General features: G+C 48.0%; 1 protein-coding gene and 1 pseudogene across 4 annotated transcripts in view; one reads left to right on the top strand and one right to left on the bottom strand.

Annotated features, from left to right (window-relative positions):
• LOC140425403 (Y+L amino acid transporter 2) overlaps nucleotides 1-23600 on the top strand; it is a 136124-nt gene that overhangs the window by 28694 nt on the left and 83830 nt on the right. The gene's annotated exons all lie outside the window — the stretch shown is intronic.
• Nucleotides 2405-2771, bottom strand: LOC140425656 (NTF2-related export protein 2 pseudogene; annotated as a pseudogene).

Below are 23600 nucleotides of genomic sequence, written 5' to 3'. Positions count from 1 at the left end.
TGGAGCACCCGATGTGAACCCCCCCCCCCCAAAGCCGCAACTCACTATGAGGGGTCCCCCAGTGATAGTGAAGGAACAGTGATATCTTTCCAAGTCCAGATGGTCAGTGACTTGAAGGGGAACTTCCAGGTGGTGGTGTATAGGTATTTGCTGCCCTTGTCCTTCTAGATGGTAGTGGTCATGGGTTTGGAAGGTGCTGCATTAACCTTGGTGAGTTCCTGCAATGCACCTTGTAGATGGTACACACGGATTCCACTGTTTTCCCGATGGTGGTGGGATTGAATGTTTGTGGAAGGGGTTGCAATCAAGTGGGCTGCTTTGACCTGGATGGTGTCAAGCTTTAATTGTTGTTGGAGCTGCACTCATCCAGGCAAGTGGAGCAAATTCAGCATTATCTTAATCATGTTTACAATGTGTATTCCTTGTAATAAAATCCTATTTGTTTAAGTGCGTAGATATTGGCTTTAGCTCTGTCCTTCACCACTGGGCTTTCTGGAGTAGAAAAAAGCCCAGGAACCGAGCTTTGTGGTATCCCACTAGTTGCAACCTGAAATGACCTGTTTATTCCTACTCTGGTTTTCTTTCTGTTAACTAATCACCAAGTACCCTAATTGTGTGTCATAACCTCTTGTGTGGATATTGAATGCTTTTTAAAATTCCTAATACACAACATCCACTGGTTCCTCATCGCCCATCTTAGTTATCGCTACAAAAAAGCTAGCAGATGTTTCAAACACGATTTCTCTTCCATAAATCTGTGTTAACTCTGTCAAATCATATTATCACATACTTAATCATCAATTCTAGCATTTTCTCTAATACTGCTTTCAAGCTAATTGGCCTGTAATTCCCAATTTGCTCTCTCTCTCCTTTAATAGCTGCACCGCAATTGCTGCCTTCTAATCCACAGGGACCATTTGGGAATTTAGGAAATTCTGGAAATTCCAAACCAGTCCACCTACAATTTCTGTAGTCATTTCTTTGAAAGCCTTTAGATGTAGGCTGTCGGGCGCAAGGAATTTGTTTTCCACCTGTCCCATTTTCTGCAGTATTACTTGTTTGCTAATTATTAATTCAAATTTCTCACTTAACTCTTGGTTCCCAGTATTTCTGGATTTTATTTTTGTGTCATTTGTAATTGTAAAAAAAAATGTACTCTTATATTACAATCCTGGAGCAAACCCCAACATTTGCTAGGATACTTTTTTAACTTGTAGAACTGTGAGGAAAGGATACTTCACTCCAGGAGTGATTCCAGGCACCAATACGGATATGGTATATTCAAACAAACTTTATTATTAACACAGTATTAAAGTACCTTAATATCGCAGAAACATAGCTTACATTTACCAGTTAAACAATGCTAAACAATAAAATAAAATACTTTAACTCCTAGCTGATACCTTCTCTATCTCCAATCAAGCAAAACCCATCACAGGTGGGTACCCACCTCTGAATAAAGTTAGCAAACACAGGATTACTTTCCGACTTTGGCTTCTGGATAAAGGGTTGCTTTAAATGACTGCTTGAAGAGAGAGAGAGAGAGAGAGAGAGATGCTTTCAGTAAACATCCTGCAGATCCATATCTGTCCGATTTAAATCTGTATCTGACATCCTTATGTCAAAAGCTGCTGTTCAGTTCTCAGCTTCCATAAACTAATTACTTCTGTCTGCTACAGACCTGGCTCCTCCCGTTATCCCACTCTGAGTCTGCACAGGGATGTAGATAGGTGAAGTTTGTAAGAAAATATTTGGCATGGAATATTATGTGGGAAAATGTGAGATTGTCCGCTTTGGCACAAAGAATAGAAAAGAAGAATATTTAAATCGAGAAAGACTGCAGAATGCTGTAGTACAGGGGATTTAGGTGTCCTTGTACATGAATTTTAAAAAATGACATGCAGGTACAGTATGTGATTAGGAAAGCAAGTGGAAAGTTGTCTTATTTATTGCAGGGGGACTGGCGTATCAAAGTAGGAATGTTTCGCTACAATTGTAGCATGTATTGGTGGGACCACCCCTAGAGTACTGTGTACAGTATTGGCCACCTTACTTGAGGTGGGATATACTTGCATTGGAAGCTGTTTTGAGAAGGTACAATAAGCTGATTCCTGGAATTAAGTGCTTGACTTATGAAAGTTTCTTATGAAACTTATGAAAGCGTTCCGCTTCTCTATGGGAAAATGATCCAAATTTTCTTTTCCCTTCTTTCTGTCACTCTGGTCACAATGCTTCGCACAGTTTCTGCACTATTTATTCTTTCACCTTTTGCACCATTTACCATAGACATAAATCCAAAGCAGTGTCAATTCAATTATTCATTATAACAGTGTGTCTGCTGACCCGTCAATTCAATTACTCATTCATTATAACAGTGTATCTGCTGGCGCTTCAATTCAATTACTCATTCATTATAACTGTGTCTGCTGGCCCAGCCCTGAAAGCAAAAACAATCACTTGCAATTTTCCACACTATGTTGTGGAGTTACTTGTGCTATAAGTATGAAATTTTGATTGAAGTAACTCTATTTATTTCCTTCAAATTTAACTGTTCCACAGGTGACTGACCACAAGCACAGTGGCCTGTCCTTGAGTAGCTTGCCCATGAACTAGCTGACAATCCAGCATGTTATTGCTTGAGGGCAACATTTCAAAAACGTCAGCCGTGTTTCATGGCCCGATATTGCATTACCGTTCCACACTAAGGTCGCTGCGTCCAGGTACAATTTGATTAATACTCTTCTCCATTTGTCCACCGTCTCATAATACATGTTGACAAATTCATTTGGATTTGTTTTATTGTCATGTGTACCAAGGTACAGTGAAAAGTATTGTTCTGCATACAGTCCAGACAGATCATTCCATGCATGAAAAAACATAGGACATACATAAATACACAATGCAAATACATAGACACAGGCATCAGGTGAAGCATACAGGAGTGAGACTTACTCAGTAGAGAAGATGTGTGAGTTCAGTCCATAAGAGAGTCATTCAGGAATCTGGTAACAGTGCGGAAGAAGCTGTTTTTTAACCTGTTAGTGCGTGTTCTCAGACTTTTGTATCGCCTGCCCGATGGAAGACGTTGGAAGAGTAAATAACCCAGATGAGAAGGGTCTTTGATTATGCTGTCCACTTTCCCAAGGCAGCGGGAGGTGCAGGCAGTCAATGGATGGGAGGCGGGTTCGCGTGATGGACTGGGCTGTGTTCACGACTCTCTATAGTTTCTTACGATCTTTGGCTGAGCAGTTGCCATACCAGGTTGTGATGCAGCCAGAAGGATGCTTTCTATGGTGCATCTGTAAAAATTGGTAAGAGTCAATGTGGGCATGCCAAATTTCCTTAGTTTCCGGAGGAAGTATATCTGTTGTCCTGCGTGCCTGGTCCTGCGTGCCTGATCCTACATGCCTGGTGGTGCATGCCTGGTCCGCATATGCCTGAAGTCCAGAGAGCTGGCTATGAAGAGGCAGTAACTAAAAAGCCAAGTCCAGGCCCAGAACCCGCCACCGCCGCTCCCACTTCGCCTCCAACCATAGCTTCGCTTCTTACCTGCCTCCAATTGATCCACAATTACTTTCACTTATTTCTTCCTTTTCACATAACATTCTGAGAATTTATTTTTATCTCTTCAACTTGAGGTTCGGACTCTCTAGTTTCTCTAGTAGGGTGTGCAAAAATCGTAGGAGGGAGGTCCTAGTTTCCGTAACTAACAGTTGGGTTATGTTGGCAGGAGAAGGAATCGGGCCACGATGTGAGCTGTCCACTAGTACTATTTAGCATTTTAGGTGACTGAGCCCTCCCTATTGTTAGGGAGCTGGTGGCTTTTTTGGTGTATATGTGACCCGTTTTCCACCCAGTGGAACGTGGGAGGTGCATGTTGTGGAATTTTTAGGTGTTTGCTTGATGCACAGGTGAAGTAGGTCGCGAAGATGGGCAAAAATGTTTATCCACACCATGTTAATTTTGTGAGTGCTTACCGGTGTGGAGTGAAAGAATTCCTTTGGCATAAGGTGGTAAATTTCGATATGTTTGCTAAGGTATCTGAAACCAGCTGTTGATTGTATACAAGGGTGGAATTCCGCACACCTGGAACAACTGGGTAAGGGAAATATCCCCTTTTAAAATTGTAAATAATTTAATAACATAACGTTTTCCAATTCCTTTGACTTGATTACGTTTAGGAGAAATATAGTTGGATTGGTTACATAGCACAATCTCATTAACATGGTGACATGGATCGAGGGTCATGTTTCACGAGGCAGATCACTGAGCTGCAGGAGCTAGAATTCCGATTGTTTGAAGATGCACTGGGGCTGGTTTAGCACACTGGGCTAAATCGCTGGCTTTTAAAGCAGACCAAGTAGGCCAGCAGCACGGTTCAATTCCCGTACCAGTCTCCCCGAACAGGCGCCGGAATGTGGCGACTAGGGGCTTTTCACAGTAACTTCATTGAACCCTACTCGTGACAATAAGCGATTTTCATTTAATTAAGTGAGAAAGATGGTGAATTATAGGACGTCAGAATATTGACATTTTTAGCAAAGGCATATGGGAACATATGCTCAAGAGTTTGAGAGGATTGGGACTGCAGATGACGAACTAGATTGATGTGGGATACGTGCCAGGGGCGGAATTATATCAGACCAGATTTACTGCTCAATATCTTTTTGTACTGCTCTAAGATCATGCCATCCCTTGTGAATCCAAAAAAAACTAAGTTTCTCTCGTGCTTCTTCATATTAAGGCTTCTGATGCTAACAACCAGTGTTACAGACTGTCCCTCCAGTGACTGAAGAATTCCAGCCTCTCTCAAGATGTGGCTTGCCCAGCACGCCATAAGAGTTTATACATCACTTTCTTCTACTTATACTCAACTACTCTTTCAGCTATAAGGTAAAATAACTTCCTAATTCAAGAGGAAGATTGGAGTAAGAAGCCAAGAAGTAACGTTTTGGAGATGCACGTAGCTCCATTGCTAAGGTTGAACTGGTTTTCTGGGAAATTCTGGATTGTTATTGGACATAGGAAATGATGAAATGCACCCTCTCGGCCTCCTCTGGAGATTCCCAGCATTACAAATGTCAGTTTCCTGCCAATTCGATTCTCTCCTAGTGATATCAAGAAAGGGCAGAAGGCACTGGGTTCTGCAAAGGCTGTGAACCCTGGCAATATTCCATAATAGTCCTGTGCTCCAAACCTTGCTGCGCCCCTAGCCAAGCTGTTGCAGTATAGTTCCGACACTGGCATCGACCTGGCAATGTGCAAACTTGCACAGGTATATCCTGTACATAAGAAGCAGGATAAATCCAACCCAGCCCCATCAATCCATTCTCGATTATCATGAAAGTGAAGGAAGGGGGTCATGAACAGTGCTATCAATGGCACTTAAGCAATAACCGGCTCACTGATGTTCAATTTGGGTTCCGCCAGGGTCACTCAGCTCCTGACTTTATTACAGCCTTGGTTCAAATATGGACAAAAGAGCTGAACGCCGGGGGTGAGGTGAGAGTGACTGCCCTTGTCATCAAGACAGCATTTGACTGAGTATGGCATCAAGGAGTCCTAGCAAAGCTGGAGTCAGTGGGAATCAGGGGGAAAAACCTCTGCTGGTTGGAGTCATACAAGGTACAAAGGAAGATGGTTGTGGTGGTTGGAGGTCTTTTCCCCTCAGTTCCAGGACATCACTGCAGGAGTTCCTCAGGGTAGCATCCTAGGCCTAAACATTTTCAGCTGCTTCATCAATGGCCTTCCTTCCTTTGGGAACCAGTTTAGCTCAGTTGGCTAGACAGCTGGCTTGCAATACAGAGCAAGGCCAAGAGCGCAGATTTAATTTCTGCACCGGCTGAGGTTTTTCATGAAGGCCTGCCTTCTTAATCTTGCCTCTCACCTGAGGTGTGGTTATCCTCAGGTTAAATCACCACCAGTCAGCTCTCCCCCTCAAATGGGAAAGCAGCCTATGGTCATCTGGGACTATGGCAACTTTATATTCCTTCCATCATACGGTCAGAAGTGGGGATGTTCGTTGATAACTGCACAATGTTCAGCACCATTTGCAACTTCTCAGATACTGAAGCATTCCATGTCCAAATGCAGCTGATCCTGGACAATATCCAGGCTTGTGCTGACAAATAGCAAGTAACATTCTCCCCACACCAGTGTCAGACAACGACCATCGCCCCTTGACATTCAATGGCATTACCATCACTGATTTCCCCACTATCAACATCCATGGGGTTACCATTGACCAGAAACTGAACTGTGCTAGCCATATAAATACTGTCACTGCCACAGCAGGTCAAAGGCGAAGAATCTTGTGGCGAGTGAACTCGCCCGACTCCCCAAAGCCTGTTCACCATCTGCAAGGCACAAGTCCGGAGTGTAATGGAATACTATGGGCAGCACTGTGGCTTCACAGCGCCAGGGTCCCAGGTTCGATTCCCCGCTGGATCACTGTCTGTACGGAGTCTGCACATTCTCCCAGTGTCTGCTTGGGTTTCTCCCGGGTGCTCCGGTTTCCTCCCACAGTCCAAAGACGTGCAGCTTAGGTGGATTGGCCATGCTAAATTGCCTTTAGTGTCCAAAACGGTTAGGAGGGGTTATTGGGTTACGGAGATAGGGTGGACGTGAGGGCTTAAGTGGGTCAGTGCAGACTCGATGGGCTGAATGGCCTCCTTCTGCACTGTATGTTCTATATTCTACTCTCCACTTGCCTGGATGAATGCAGCTCCAACAATATTCAGGAAGCTCAACACCATACAGGACAAAGCAGCCCGCTTGATTGCACACCTTTCACAAAAATGCAACAGACAAACATTGGCAGCCATGTGTATCATCTACAAGGTGCACCGCAGGAACTCACCAAGGTTCTTTGCCCAGCACCTTCCAAACCTACGACCACTACCATCGAGAAGGACAAGAGCAGCAGATACCAGGGAACCCCACCCCCACCACCCTTCACCATCCTGACTTGGAAATATATCGCCGTTCCTTAACTATCACTGGGTCAAAATTCTGGCATTCCTTCCCTAACCGCACTGTGGTTGTACCTACACCACATGGACTGCAGCGGTTCCAGAGCTCACCACCACCTTGAAGGGAAACTCAGGATGGGCAATAAATGCTGGCTTAGACAGTGACGGCCATATCCCGTAAATTAATAAAGGAGGAATTAATTTGACATGTAAAAGACCAGGGTAGGGACAGCACGGTGGCGGCAGTGGTTAGCACTGCTTCCTCACGACGCTGAGGTCCCATGTTCGATCCTGGCCCTGGGTCACTATCCTTGTGGAGTTTGCACATTCTCCCTGTGTTTGCATGGGTCTCACCCCCACAACCCAAAAAGATGTGCAGGCTAGGTGGATTGGCCACGCTTAATTGCCCTTTAATTGGAAAAAAAGAATTGAGTACTCTAAATTTTAAAAAAAGTTTTCTTCTCTTGGGTGATATCAGCTCAATATTTTTAAACACTGGAATATCAAATAAAGAAGTGGCTATAACTACTCCTGAGACCAGGACCTGTGAAAACAATATTGTCACTTTAAACGCAAGATTAAGATGCAGTTTATTGCATGTCTTGTGTGGTATATCAACTCTACTTAGAAGATTGTTGACTCCAGGGCACCTATCTGGGCAGTTTACTGCAGTGTTGTTGGGTGGTTCCATGTTTCGAATGAAGCATTAAACTAAGGTCTTAACATCTACTTGACTGGATATTAAAGACCTTTTGGACTTCTTCGAAAAAGAACAGCAAATTGTACAAATGCCCTGACAAACATTCTCTGCCAGCAGCATTAAAAATTGATCATGAGGTCATTTATTGTTTGTAGAGGTTGCTGTGTGCAAATAGTTGTTACATTCATCTACAAATAATAGTTGAACTTGGGGGCGATTTTGCGCCCGAGTTAGCCACGATCTCGGATTAAAATCTCTGAATTTCCAGCCCTGCCGTGGTGGGACCCATTGCGGTGGATGCACCCAGACAGCCAAAAGTCTCAACTCCTGACAGGGGCTGGTGTAATTTCCGGTGAAAGTCCTGCCTGAAGGTTATTTCCTTCTCAAACTGTAAAACCACTTAATCTGATAATTCTAGTAACTGTAGTATGTTATCTACGTTACGTAATCAGGAAATGAGAGAGACGGCTTGTATTTTAGAAATAAATGTTATATACAAATTAGTTGCGAGGCCGTAAGTATATTTAATTCTCAAAGTGGGGAACTGTAAGAAAGTGGGATCTTTAATAAGTGAGTATTTTCCGGATTTGTAGGATCTTCTAAGCAGCATTGATTCTCCCTCTTAAAAATGATTCCTAAACTGTGATCGCCAAATAGTCTTAGTTCAGGCAGCCATATTGACATTCCTAAGCTTTTGGAAAGCATCTTGTACATCCTCTTTTCTATGCAATTGTTTGGTAAGGACCAGGATGTGACACTCAATATGATGTAATCTGGCTCGAGGTCAGCTTTTCTGTTGACAACAGGGAGGGTGGTAACCACCTTGACAGCTTGCAGACCTATCCTGTATCTATTGATCAGAAAGATTTGAAAAGAAGACAGACACTGGGTAAACTACCAGCACCCAGGAAAAAAGATATATTAACAGGTGCTCAAGTACGCTGCTGTGGTTGTATACTGTCATGGGTCATATGCAGTTGAGGTGCTGGTGAGCTGGTCGTAGTCATTGGGCAACGGTTTCTGTTCAAATAGAAGGTGGACGAGAGGAGGAAGATGGAGGGAAGAGTTGCCTAACACTTTGATTAGAGAGAAGAATGCTGTTATCATAATATAATCACTGGTTGTGTACCTTTTTCTCTCTAATAGTGTCATGTGAGAGTACCTTTAAGAAATGGGTGTTTAAGAAAGGTACCTTTAAGAAATGTTTGGCTGTTCATGTTATTGCAGTGATGTCAGAGTGTGGGTGGAGCTGAGCTCTGGTTCTGCTTTTTAGTTTCACTTTGAGAAAAGCTTGGGTGTGTCTGTTTTTGGTTTCATTTTTCAGTGTGTTGCAGCTGAAGTCAACCAAAGCCGCTGTATTGTTGAGCTCTCCGCCATGAAGGACTATCTCTTAATCATTTGGTGAATTCAGAATTATAAATGTTTTCAATATTGAATGTAAACTCTGATGTGCTTCTGTTTAAAGGTTTGTTAAGTCTTTTGGGTGTAACAGGACAGCATACAGGTTACTTAGTGTTGTATTCTTTGGGGGGTTATCTTTGAATTAATGGTTGCTAAGATATTCACTGTTTGTTTTTAAAAAGGTTAACTTGAGTTCATAGAATAAACATTGTTTTGTTTTAAAAAATACTGGTCCATTTCTGCTGTACTATCCCGGTAGAGTGAGCCGTGTGCTCCCCATACCACAATCTATTAAATGTTGTGGGTCAGGTGAACTCCATGATACACTTTGGGATTCTCTAAACCCTGACCCACAACAATTGGGGGCCCGAGGGGGATAAAAATCTATCTATTGGATTGTCTTAGTGAACTTAAAGACAGTGAGGGGTGAGCATATTGTGGTCGCTTTTCAGGTGCGGTATTTTAGTTTTAAGTGGGGAGTGTGTTGTGGACAATGGCTCTTTCAGAGGCTCTGAAGTTTTTGGGGGTGGAGACGGTTACACGCAGTACCTTACGGACCTTACGGATTTGGCAAAAACATTGCAGCTAACATTACCTGATAAAATGCGAAAAGATGAGGTAATTATGGCGGTGGCTAAGCATTTAAAGTTGCCTGAGATTGAGTTTGACTCGTTGGAAATGGCAAAAATTCAGTTGCAAATTAAACAAATGGAACATGAGAAAGAATTAAAGCAACTTGAATACGAAAGAGAGAGAGAGGAAAAAGAAAAGGAGAGAGAAGAAAGGAGAAAAGAAAGAATAGCCCTAGCAGAACAAAAAGAAAAGGAAAGGGAGATACAGATATGGGAAAAAGATAAAGAGAGTTTGAACTTCAGAAAATGGCCATGAAACATGACTAGTCAGTTAAAATTGGCAGACATAAAGGGAAACGTACAGTTGGATGATAGTGATGAGGATAGTGGGAAAGAGGGTCAAAGTGAAGGCTTGGTGGGAATCTATTTAAATATGTCCAAGCATTGCCAAGGTTTGATGAGAAGGAGGTGGAAACCTTTTTCATTTCATTTGAGAAGGTAGCTAAACAAATGAAATGGCCACAGGACATGTTGGTGTTACTGACTGAAACACAGCTGGTAGGTAGAGCTAGTGAAATGTTTGCATCACTACCGGAGGAGGTATCTGGGACGTATGAGGAGGTGAAAAAATCCATCTTAGGTGCATATGAACTAGTGCCTGAAGCCTACAGACAAAGGTTTAGAAATTTAAGGAAAGAATTTGGTCAAACATACATGGAGTTTGAAAGGATCAAACAGAGTAATTTTGATAGGTGGATAAGGGCTTTGAAAATAGATCAAATGTATGAAGCTCTCAGAGAAATTATACTTTTGGAGGAGTTTAAAAATTCAATTCCTGATGTAGTGAGAACTCGTGGAAGAGCAGAGGGTTAAAACTGCGAGATTAGCGGCAGAAATGACAGATGATTATGAATTGGTTCATAAATCAAAGTTTGGTTTCCAACATCAGTTTCAGCCTGTGAGGGATAGAAACTGGGGACATGAGAAATACTCAAGTGGTAAAGGTAAAGGTGATCTGATGGGAGATAATAAGGAGAGTGTACCTCCGATTTAAAAGGAAATCCAGGAGGGTGGAAAAGAAATGAAAAGTTTCAAATGTTTTTGCTGTAATAAACGAGGCCATGTAAAGTCACAGCGTTGGCGGTTGAAGAAAAGCATTGGGAAGGCTGATGTGGTAAAACAGGATAAAACGGGGTTTGTTAGAGTGGCAAAGGAAAGCCCAAGTGAAGCAAAGAAAGTGCAAAAGATTGTACAGCCTGATCAAGAGGTGATGGATAAGAAGGTGCCAGATGTCTTTAAAGAATTTGCTTGTGTGGGTAAAGTTTTCTCGTGTATCAGGAGGAGCAGGTAAAGAAGTCACAATTTTAAGAGATACGGGAGCTAGTCAATCTTTAATGGTAAGAGATGAGGAGTTATGTAGTTTGGGAAGAATGTTGCCAGAAAAGGTGGTAATATGTGGAATTCAGGGTGAGAGGAGTAGCGTTCAATTATATAAGATACGGTTGGAAAGTCCAGTGAAGAGTGGTGAAGTGGTAGTAGGAGTAATAGAGAAACTATCTTGTCTAGGAATACAGTTCATCTTGGGTCATGATATAGCTGGATCGCAGGTGGGAGTGATGCTTACTGTGGTTGATCAGACAACTGAAGTGTTGAAGGACGAATATCCTGCGATTTTTCCAGATTGTGTGGTAACAAGGTAGCAAAGTCACAGGTTAAGACAAGAGGAGAAATCAAAGAGTGAAGATGACGTTGAAATGCAATAGTCAGAAACAAATTTTGATCAGATGGTTGAAAAAGAACAAGAACAGGTGGAGGATGAGGCAGATATTTTTAGTTCAGGAAAATTGGCAGAGTTACAACAGAAAGTTATGGAAATAAAACAGATATATGAGAAAGCATATACGGAAGAGGAATCTGAGAGTATACCAGAGTGTTATTACCGTAAAAATGATGTCTTGATGAGAAAATGGAGACCTGTACATATGCAGGCAGATGAAAAGTGGGCAGAAGTTCATCAAGTAGTATTGCTGGTAGGGTATAGAAAGGAGTTGTTGCGAGTTGCACATGTGGTACCAGTGGGAGGTCATTTGGGGATAAGGAAAACTCAAGCTAAAATCTAGAAACATTTTTATTGGTCTGGACTACATAAAGATGTAGTTACATTTTGTCAATCATGTCACACATGTCAAGTGATTGGGAAACCTCAAGCAGTAATAAAACCAGCGCCCTTAATACCCATTCCAGCATTTGAGGAACCTTTTACAGGGTCCTAATTGATTGCGTAGGACCGCTTCCTAAAACAAAAAGTAGGAATCAATATATTTTTTTAAAAAAAATAATTTTTATTCAAATTTTCACAAAATATCAACAACAAAACCCCCTCCCCGGGTTGCTGCTGCTGCTGACTATCTTCTAACGTTCTGCCAAGAAGTCTAGGAACGGTTGCCACCGCCTGAAGAACCCTAGCACCGATCTCCTTAAGGCAAATTTCACCCTCTCCAATTTAATAAACCCTGTCATATCGTTGATCCAGGATTCCACGCTTGGGGGCCTCGCATCCTTTTAGCGGGAGCTCACCAATCCCCCTCCTGGTCCCCCGGGTGCACTATGAAGAAGAATCCTTCGCCGGGCTACCAGGGACGCAAAGGCCAGAATACCGGCCTCTTTCGCCTCCTGCACTCCCGGCTCCTCTGCCACCCCAAATATTGCGAGCCCCCTGCCCGGCTTGACCCTGGAACCTACCACCCTCGACACCGTCCTCGCTACGCCCTTCCAAAATTCCTCCAGCGCTGGGCAAGCCCAGAACATGTTGGTGTGATTTGCTGGGCTCCCTGAGCACCTAACACACCTGTCCTCGCCCCCAAAGAGCCGGCTTATAAATGCCCCGGTCATGTGAGCCTTCTGCAGCACCTTAAATTGTATGAGGCTGAGCCTCGCGCTCAGTTCACCCTCCCAGGGCATCTGCCCACATCCCCTCGTCAATCCCCTCACCCAACTCCTCCTCCCACTTACCCTTTAGCTCCTCCACCGAGGCCTCCTCCTCCTCCTGCATCACCTGATACGTGGCCGAGATCCTCCCCTCTCCAACCCACATCCCCGACAGCACCCTGTCCTGGACCCCGCGTGGCGGCAACAGTGGGAACTCCACCACCTGCCGCCGAACAAACGCCCTTACCTGCATATATCTGAAGGTGTTCCCCAGGGGGAGCCCAAACGTCTCCTCCAGCTCACCCAGGCTCGCGAACTTCCCGTCCACAAACAGGTCCCCCATCCTTCTAATATCTACCCTGTGCCAGCTCAGAAACTCTCCGTCCATCCTCCCCTGGACAAACCGGTGGTTCCCCCGAATCGGGGACCACACCGAGGCCCCCACCTCCCCCCTGTGACGTCTCCATTGCCCCCAAATTTTGAGGGTAGCCGCCACCACCGGGCTCGTGGTATACCTCGTTGGAGGAGGCGGCAGCGGCGCTGTCACCAGTGCCTCCAGGCTCGTGCCCACACAGGACGCCATCTCCGGCCTCTTCCATACCACCTCATCCCCCTCCATCACCCACTTACGCACCATCGCCACGTTGGCGGCCCAATAATAGCCACAGAGGTTAGGCAGCGCCAACAACCCCCCCCCCCCCCCCCACACACACACATCCCTGCACCGCTCCAGGAACACACTTCTTACCCTTGGGGTCTTCTGCGCCCACACAAACCCCATAACGCTCCTGTTAACCCTCCTGAAGAAGGCCCTAGGGATCAGGATGGGGAGGCATTGGAACAGGAACAAGAACCTCGGGAGCACCGTCATTTTAACTGACTGCACCCTACCCGCCAGGGAGAGTGGCAGCACGTCCCACCTCTTAAATTCCTCCTCCATCTGCTCCACCAGCCTTGTGAAGTCAAGCTTATGTAGGGCCCCCCAGCTCCTAGCCACCTGGACCCCCAGGTACCTGAAACTCCTCTCCGCCCTTTTTAGCGGGAGCTCACCAATCCCCCTCCTGGTCCCCCGGGTGCACTATGAACAACTCGCTCTTCCCCATATTAAGCTTGTACCCGGAGAAATCTCCAAACTCCCTAAGGATCCTCATCACCTCCGGCATTCCCCCCACCGGGTCCGCCACATATAGCAGCAAATCATCCGCATAGAGCGACACCCGATGCTCCTCCCCACCCCGCACCAGCCCCCTCCAGTTCCTCGACTCCCTCAACGCCATGGCCAGGTGTTCAATCGCCAGCGCAAAGAGCAGGGGGGGACAGGGGGGACCCCTGCCTCATCCCCCGGTGTAGCCGGAAATACTCTGACCTCCTTCTGTTCGTGGCCACACTCGCCACCGGGGCCTCATATAGCAGCCTCACCCACCTGACGAACCCCTCCCCAAACCCGAACCTTTTCAACACCCCCCACAGGTACCCCCACTCCACCCTATCAAAGGCCTTCTCCGCATCCATCGCCGCCACTATCTCCACTTCCCCTTCCATCGCCGGCATCATTATAACATTCAAGAGCCTCCGTACATTAGTATTCAACTGCCTCCCTTTCACGAACCCCGTCTGATCCTCGTGTATGACCTGCGGCACACAGTCCTCTATCCTCATGCCCAAAATCTTTGCCAGCAACTTTGCATCTACATTTAAGAATGAGATCGGCCTATATGACCCACACTGAAGGGGATCCTTGTCCCGCTTCAGGATCAGGGAAATCAGCGCTCTAGACATTGTCGGGGGCAGAGCCCCCCCTTCCCTTGCCTCGTTGAAGGTCCTTACCAACAGCGGGCCCAGCAGGTCCGCATACTTTTTGGAAAATTCAACCGGGAACCCATCCGGCCCCGGTGCCTTCCCCGCCTGCATGTTCCCTATCCCTTTGACCAACTCCTCCAAACCGACCGGCGCCCCCAACCCCGCCACCTGCCCCTCCTCCACCCTCTGAAACCTCAGCCGGTCCAGGAAGCGACCCATCCCTCCCTCTTCCAGTGGGGGCTCAGACCGGTACAGTTCCTCGTAGAAGTCCCTGAAGATCCCATTGATACCCACCACACTTCGCACCATGCTCCCGCCCCCCATCCCTAACTCCCCCGATCTCCCTCGCTGCCTCTCGCTCCCGAATCTGGTGCGCCAGCATCCGGCTCGCCATTTCTCTGTATTCATATACTGCCCCCTGCGTCTTCCGCCACTGCGCCTCCGCCTTCCGGGTGGTCAACAAATCAAACTCCGCCTGGAGGCTACGCCGCTCCCTAAGCAATCCCTCCTCCGGGGCCTCCGCGTCCCTCCTATCCACCCTCACCATCTCCCCCACCAACCTTTCCCTCTCTCTCCTCTCCCCCCTCTCCTTGTGTGCCCTAATGGCGATCAGCTCTCCTCTGACCACCGCCTTCAGCGCCTCCCAGACCACCCCTACTTGCACCTCCCCATTGTCATTAGCCTCCAGGTACCTCTCTATACACTTCCGGACCCGCCCGCTCACCTCCTCGTCCACCAGCAACCCCACCTCTAGGTGCCACAGCGGGCGCTGGTCCCTCTCCTCCCCCAACTCGAGGTCCACCCAGTGCGGAGCATGATCAGAAATGGCTATCGCCGAGTACTCCGTATCCTCCACCCTCGGAATCAGCGCCCTGCTCATGACAAAAAAAGTCAATCCGGGAGTAGGCCTTGTGGACATGGGAGAAGAATGAAAATTCCCTGGCCCCCGGCCTCGCAAACCTCCATGGATCCACCCCTCCCATTTTGTCCATGAACCCCCTCAGCACCTTGGCCGCCGCCGGCCTCCTGCCCGTCCTAGAGCTAGAGCAATCTAGTGCCGGTCCCAGCACCGTATTGAAATCCCCACCCCATTATCAGGCTCCAGGTCCGGAATCCGGCCCAGCATACGCCGCATGAACCCCGCATCGTCCCAATTTGGGGCATGTACATTGACCAACACCACCCGCTCCCCCTGCAGCTTGCCACTTACCATCACATACCTACCGCCATTGTCTACCACAATGCTCGACATCTCGAACGACACTCTCTTCCCCACCAAATTCGCCACCCCCGATTTTTTGCATCCAAACCCGAATGAAACACCTGGCCTACCCACCCCTTTCTCAACCTTACCTGATCCGCCACCCTCAGGTGTGTCTCCTGAAGCATGGCCACATCCGCCTTCAGGTGCTCGAACACCCGGGCCCACTTGACCAGCCCATTCAGTCCCCTTACATTCTAGGTTATCAGCCGGATCAGGGGGTTACTCACCCCCCTCCCCCGCCGACTAACCATAGCCCTTCCTAGGCCAGCCATGTGCCCGTGCTCCAGCTACCCCTTGGCCATTCCAGCAGCAACCCGGTCCCTCCCCCCCAGCTAGGTCCCCCCCCAGCTGCATTGCTCCCCCCATTGCACTCCCGTCAGTCAGCTGACTCCTGCTGACCCCGGCCACTCCCGCGGCTCCATCGACGCCCGCCAGTGTGGAACTTCCCCCATTGTCCACCAGCAGGATCTCATCCATTCCACTCCCAGCGCGGGAAAAACAGCCCGTGCCTCCCAGCTCCGGCCCCGCCCCTTCAGCCCTAAACGCGTGAAAAAGCCCGCGCTTTCCACTCACCCCGCCTCCCCTGGCGCAGCTCCCTTTCCAGGCTCAGTCCCACTACCCCCAACTCTTTCCCCCCCCCCCCCGGCAGGGCCCCATCTCCCCTACCGACCATCAACCCCCCCAAGCAGTTTACTTAGCCCCCCCCACGAGCCCACCCGGTGGACCTAATCAAAACAATACCCAATCAACCCCCAATAAACAAAGAACCCCCCCCTCCCCCACTCGAAGCACAACTCAACCATCCCACCACCGCAACCCCTCGTCCCCGACCCTCAGTCTGAGTCCAGTTTTTTGCATGAACAAAGGCCCACGCCTCCGGGGACTCAAAATAATGGTGTTGATCCTTATAGGTGACCCACAGACGCACCGGCTGCAGCATACCGAACTTCACCCCCTTCCTGTGCAGCACTGCCTTCGCCCGGTTGTAACCGGCCCTCCTCTTTGCCACCTCTACGCTCCAATCCTGATAGATCCGGACCTCTGCGTTCTCCCACATGCTGCTCCGCTCCTTCTTGGCCCACCTTAACACACACTCTCGATCAGCAAACGGTGGAACCGCATCAGCCCCGCCCACGGCGGCTCGCTGGGCTTGGGCCTCCTCGCCAGCACTCGGTGGCCCCCTCCAGCTCCAAGGGCCCCTGAAAGGCCCCCGCTCCCATCAGCGAATTCAGCATGGTGACCACGTAGGCCCCCACGTCTGATCCCTCCAGCCCCTCTGGGAGACCCAGGATCCGTAGGTTTTTCTGCCTTGACCGGTTCTCCATCTCCTCGAACCTCGTCTGCCATTTCTTGTAGAGCGCCTCGTGCGCCTCCACCTTCACCGCCTTGCCCAGGATCTCGTCCTCGTTCTCCGAGACCTTCTGCCGGACCTCCCGGATCGCCGCCCCTTGGGCCGTCTGGGTCTCCAGCAGCTTATCGATTGAAGCCTTCATCGGCTCCAGCAGCTCTGCTTTCAGTTCCTTAAAACAGTGCTGGAGAAGCTCCTGCTGCTCTTGCGCCCACTGCTTCCACGCTGCCTGGTCTCCGCCCGCCGCCATCTTGGTCCTCCTCCCTCGCACCTTTCTTTGCTTCAATGCCACTTTTTAAATCGCCCCACTCCTGGTCCACTCCATACACTATCGGGGGAATGTTGCTGTCCCCTTCCCACACTGGGAAACGTCGAACAAGCGCCGTTACGGGCCCTAAAAAGAGCCCCAAATTCTGTTTTTAGCGGGAGCTGCCGAACGTGCGACTTAGCTCCGCATAGCCGCAACCGGAAGTCGGAATCAATATCTTTTGACTATAATGGATGTGTCTACTAGGTTTCCAGAGGCCATTCCAGTACGTAATATTACAGCTAAAAAGATTGTGGAGGAGTTACTTAAATTCTTTACTAGGTATGGACTACCCACAGAAATACAATCGGATCAAGGATCAAATTTTATCTTTTACGTTATTCAAAGAAGTTATGGATAGCTTAGGAATAAAACAATTTAAATCAACTGCGTACCATCCAGAATCGCAGGGTGTGTTAGAAAGGTGGCATCAGACATTAAAGACAATGTTGAGGGCTTATTGTCAAGATTATCCAGAGGATTGGTATAAAGGAATTCCATTCGTACTGTTTTCAATTCGGGATGCACCTAAGAGTCAACCAAATTTAGTCCTTTTGAACTAATTTTTGGTCATGAGGTAAGAGGACCACTTAAATTGATTCAGGAAAAATTGGTGCGTGAGAAAGCAGAACTTACATTATTGGATTAGGTGTCAAATTTTCAGGAACGGTTAAATAGAGCAGGTGAATTGGCGAGACAACATTTAAAAGTTGCACAAAATGTGATGAAACAGGTCGCGGACAAGAAATCCAAAGTTCGTAGTTTTGCCAGTGGAGATAAAGTTTTAGTGTTGTTACCAGTGGTAGGTGAACCTTCAAAAGCAAGGTTTTGTGGACCTTATCAGATTGAAAGGAAATTAAGTGAGGTGAATTATGTGGTAAAAACACCAGATAGAAGGAAGAATCACCGAGTGTGTCATGTGAATATGCTTAAAAGGTACTTTGAAAGGGAAGGAGAGAAAAAGGAGGAGGTTTTAATGATTCTAACTCAAAGTGACAAACCAAATCCAGATGACTGTAAATTTGACATACCTCAAATTGAATTGGAAAATGAGGATGTTCTTAAAAATTGGGATAAATTGTTGAGTTATCTTCCAGAGGAAAAATGAACTGACCTGAAAGAGTTATTGATATCACATGGGCAAGTTTGTAGAGATAAATTGGGAAGTGCTGAAATGGCTATACATGATGTAGATGTGGGAAATGCTGTTCCAATCAAACAACATCCATATAGACTTAACCCTTTAAAATTGGCACAGGTTAACAGAGATTGAGAGTATGCTTAAAAATGGCATAATTGAAGTGGGTTGCAGCCAGTGGAGCTCACCCATAGTGACGGTACCTAAACCAGACGGTACCCAACGGTTGTTTGTGGACTACAGAAAGGTTAATGCAGTTACAAGAACGGACTCTTATCCTATTTCACGTTTGGAGGATTGCATTAAGAAAGTGGGATAGTCCGCTTTTATTTCCAAATTGGATTTACTTAAAGGTTACTGGCAGGTACCTTTATCCAAAAGGGCGAAGGAGATTTCAGCTTATGTGACTCCAGATGGTATATACCAATTCAAAGTTATGCCATTTGGCATGAAAAACGCACCAGCCACATTTCAATGGTTAACTAACACAGTCGTTTCAGGATTACCCAATTGTGCGGTATACATCGACGATCTGGTAACCCCCACTGTCCATATCTTTACACAAACCAAATCCCCATGCACACCCGACCCCCCCCCTTTTCTCCCACTCGTCGGGTGGAATTCTCCCCTGACACCTGCTGTGGGTTTGTTGGTGGGCAGAGCGGAGAATCTGGCGGGAGCCAAAAAGTCAGAAACCCGCCAGCATAAATTCACATGGCAATTCTCCCAATGGCAAGTTATTGGTGGGTGAGACTTTGCTCCCTCGCGGTGAGAATTTCATTTGCATTCATTTGGATCGGAATGCTCATTAAAACGGCTGCCCACCAGTATCCTGTCAGGCCTTCCAATCGTGCATCACGGCAGAGTGAAATTACACCAGTTTAAAAGCCGATTGATAAGAGTGGCATGCATAAGGCAGACTTCCGTTCGCAAGCGACTTTGGGGTGAATGCAACACTGCCATAGTGCTGCCTGCTTCTGGTACGATGTTCACCACCCTGCCGAGGAAGTCCAGTTCCTGCCCTCCTCCATGCTGAGCTGGTCTTCATGGACAGCATGTTGGATGGATCCATGGACCCTCCTGTGTCCCAGAGTCAGATCAGTACTGTTCCTGGGGTTGGCGAGTACACAGTATTCCCAATACTGGGGAATATTGTCCTGTCTGGACAGGACTCTGCTGCGGGGCTCCTGCAGCCACCGCAACAAAGACCTGAAGCTAGACCGGTGCTGGAGTGCGGGGTGAGGGGTGGGGGGCGGTGGGGTGGTGAGGGGGGAACTGGGGGAAGGGTTGTTTGGGTGAGGGGAGAATGGCCTGATGATGTCAAAGGGGCAATGTAGAAGGTGGGTTGTGCAAGGGGGTGGTGGATAGGGTGAAGGATCACAATGGCAGGCAGGGGGCAAGGACATGGATGAAGAAGATGAACAATGGAAGGCGGAGGGAAGCTGGACCCTGACAAGGCTGCATGAAAACTCTTAAACAACGGGATCAAAGGAATACCATGTTGTTTAGTGGAAGAGGATAGATACACACAGACTCCAGAGAGACCCAATGAGATCTCGGAGTACGGATTCATAGCTCCTTGAAAGTGGAGCCACAAGTGGACAGGGTGGTGAAGAAGGCATTCGGCATGCTTGGTTTCATTGGTCAGAACATTGAATTCAGGAGTTGGGACGTCTTACTGAAGTTGTAAAAGACATTAGTAAGGCCACATCCTGGAATACTGTGTACAGAAAAGATTTACTAGGATGCGACCGGGACTTGATGGTTTGAGTTATAAGGAGAGGTTGGATAGACTGGGACTTTCTTCCCTGGGACGTAGGAGGCTTAGGGGTGAACTTATAGAAGTCTATAAAATAATGAGGGGCATTGATCAGGTAGATCGTCAACATCCTTTCCCAAAGGTAGGGGAGTCTAAAACTAGAGGGCATAGGTTTAAGGTGAGGGGGAGAGAGGGTCCAGAGGGGCAATATTTTCACAGAGGGTGGTGAGTGTCTGGAATAAGCTGCCAGAGGCAGTAGTAGAGACTGGTACAATTTTGTCTTTTAAAAAGCATTTAGACAGTTATATGGGAAAGATGGGTATAGAGGGAAATGGGCCAAATGCAGGCAATTAGGACTAGCTTAGTGATAAAAACAGGGCGGCATGGACAAGTTGGGCCGAAGGGCCTATTTCCATGCAGTAAACCTCTATGTCTCTTGAGTCCATGTGGTGGTTAGAGGTCCAGGAGGGCCATGGGCGGGTGATGGATTCGGGGGTGGGGGGGTGTGGCGGCATGTGGCCGGTGGTTGAATCAAGGAACAGATTTCTTCTCGAGTCTGCTAGCCTTTTCCCTCTGGGATGCTGACATCCTGGTGAAGTCAAGCGGGCTGGAGAGAGTGACATGAGTGTGCTGGATTGGTGTTTCAATATTGCGTTGGGGCAATTGAACCGGCCAGCTGATGGAGGGTGGATGAATCAGCTGCCAGCCCACCTGGAGAGTTGGAAGGGAACCCTGCTGTACATAATTAATGAGGTTACAAGCGCAGAATCTAGTGTGTGATCTCGCTATTCAGGCCAGTGGGAAAAGCACCAAGGGGGGATTTCCCACCCCAGTTTGCTGCAGGGGGGAAATGGATTTGGGTTGCAAAATGTCACGGGAGCCAAAAAAAAGTGATTTGCAACAGCGACATTTCCCGCAGCGAAATTTCCCACAGCGGATGTCCCCATCATTGGTGTGAAGCAGTCCCCACCCAAAAATGTCAGGGGAATTCATTATTATTAACATTAGCGGACAGTCCTGCTATAACCTCCCCGACACTCAATCTGTCCCCAGCATCATGACACCATCCCGTCTGGTTTTACAACAGCTTTTTAAAAACGGGAAACTGGGGAAGCCACTTCCAAAGAGGAGTTCAGAGGTGAGCGTGCCGATTGGCACTGACTATCAAGGACTCCATGGGGAGAGAGGCCCCTGGCAGCACGGTGGGTATCACTGTTCTGGAGGAGAAGGGAATGTGTACCACAGGTGGCCATGTAGGTCAGGTGGCGTGTCAGTGAAGGATGGGGGAGATATCTAGGCACTGGGGCACAGTGCCTGAACAGGGGGAAAAGCACAAATCATGAGCAGGGGTTGGGGCAAGGATTGGATGTCAGGCAGTGGCCTATGTCAGAGAAAGCAGAATAGTTTGCCCCTCAAGGGTGGAAGGAATCAATGCGGAGAAGGGAGGGAAGCCACTTCTGAAGCTCACCCGCTCCAAAGGTTGCAAATAATGGGGTTGGTTGGGCAATGGGTCAGAGCAAGGATTTGACTCCACAATGTTCATTCACTGTTTTGCCCTAAGCAATGATTACAGCGAAAGAAAGATGGAGCCAGTAGAACTGACTGTGATCCTTCTCTCTGTGAGGCAACAAAGACAATAGATGTGTCAACGTCTGGCTCTTCGGAGACACCAGCAGAACCCGGAGGAGGAAGGAATGGCAGGGCCTGCTCCATAGCCAGTGTGGGGGAACACCGAGAGCGGCCACTCGTATACCATTTCCGGCCAGGGTTTCACAGATGGTGCCTCGCTTTCTTTGAGCTGAGTGACAACCAATGCTGGAGGAGCCATGTTGGAGGAGGCTCCGCATATCAAGGGTCACAGTTGCTCACCTGTGCCACCTGCTCCAGGACATGGACTTGGCAGTCCATGAAAGTGACAGCCACCCTGAACTTTAATGGCAGTGGCTCCTTTCAGGGCTCCACTTTGAGGCATCTCACAGGCCTCCGCACGCAAGTGCATTCGGGAGGTCACGGATGCGCTGTTCGAGAGGGCTCACAACTTCATAAATTTGGACTGGGACCAGGCGAGCCAGGACTCGAGAGCCTTGGGATTCTCCTAAATAGCTGGATTCCCACAGGGCAGGAATCCATTGACTGCACACATGTGACTTTCTGATCAACAGTACACCAAGGACTCCCTTTTATTAACTGCAAGGGCTTCCACTCCCTGAAGGGGGGGTGAGCAGAGCTAGTATGCGACCACAGAAAGCACATCCTATAGATGTTCACACTGCTCCCGGGGAGCGTCCACAACAGCTTCATCCATGGCCACTCACAGATACCCAGAGTATTTCAGGGAACATGGCAGCTACTGGGGTGGTTCCTCTGGGACAAGCGGCACTCCCTGAAGACATGGCTGATGACGCCTGTGCAGAGGCCACCGAATGCAGCAGAGACCTGTTATAATGAAGCTTATGCTGCTATTTACGCTTTGGTCTAGCACACTATTTGGATGTCGAAGATGTGGTCCCGGGTGCCTGAACCAGTCAGGTGGAGCCCTGCAATACACCTCCCAGAGAGTTTGTGCATTGTTGTTATGTGCTGTGCCCTCTACAACATAGAACATACAATGCAGAAGGAGCCTTCAGCCCATCGAGTCTGCACCGACCCACTTCAACCCTATCCCCTGAACCCAATAACCCCTCCTAACCTTTTTGGACACTAAGGGCAATTTAGCATAGCCAATCCACCGAACCTGCACATCTTTGGACTATGGGAGGAAACCGGAGCACCCGAAGGAAACACGGGGAGAACGTGCAGACTCCCCACAGACAGTGACCCAGCAGGGAATCGAACCTGGGACCCTGGTGCTGTGAAGCCACCATGCTAACCAATATGCTACCCTGCTGCCCTTTAAATGATCCTTCCGCAGGATCATTTAACATGGCGCTTGCACGAGGCCGAGGAGGAGATGGATGAGCAGCAGATCTCCTCTGATGAGGATGCCGAGATGGCTGACAATGAGGAAGCCCTGGAGGAGGCAGAGGGAGGACATCATGCGGTGGCAAGGGCAAGCAGGGGAAGGAGAGCTTGGGATGTGCTGATGGCCTCATGCTTCAGTGATGGCCAGTATTAGGTTGACCACTGAAGCTCCATCATGGGAGATGGTTCTTGCTGACATGGCTCATGTCATGGCAGGGCAGCGGTTGCCCCTCATCATACCAACGCAGGAGGATCTGGTAATCTGCAGTGAGGAGAGAGCATTGTTCCTCAAAGAGCTACTGCGAATGTCTGACTCCTGTCTGGCTGAAGACAACTTGTGTACTCCCAGGAGCAGGGTGATATCAGGGCAATGTTGCTTGAGAGAGACTCCTCTCTCCTGATGCAGGCTGCTCTATAGTTAGGAATGCCCCTGGAGGTCTGTGTCACTGCT

The sequence above is a fragment of the Scyliorhinus torazame genome, chromosome 6, assembly GCF_047496885.1.
Source record: "Scyliorhinus torazame isolate Kashiwa2021f chromosome 6, sScyTor2.1, whole genome shotgun sequence".
Taxonomy (NCBI): domain Eukaryota; kingdom Metazoa; phylum Chordata; class Chondrichthyes; order Carcharhiniformes; family Scyliorhinidae; genus Scyliorhinus; species Scyliorhinus torazame.
The sequence above is the reverse complement of the archived record's forward strand: the minus strand, read 5'-3'. Positions and strand labels throughout refer to the sequence as shown.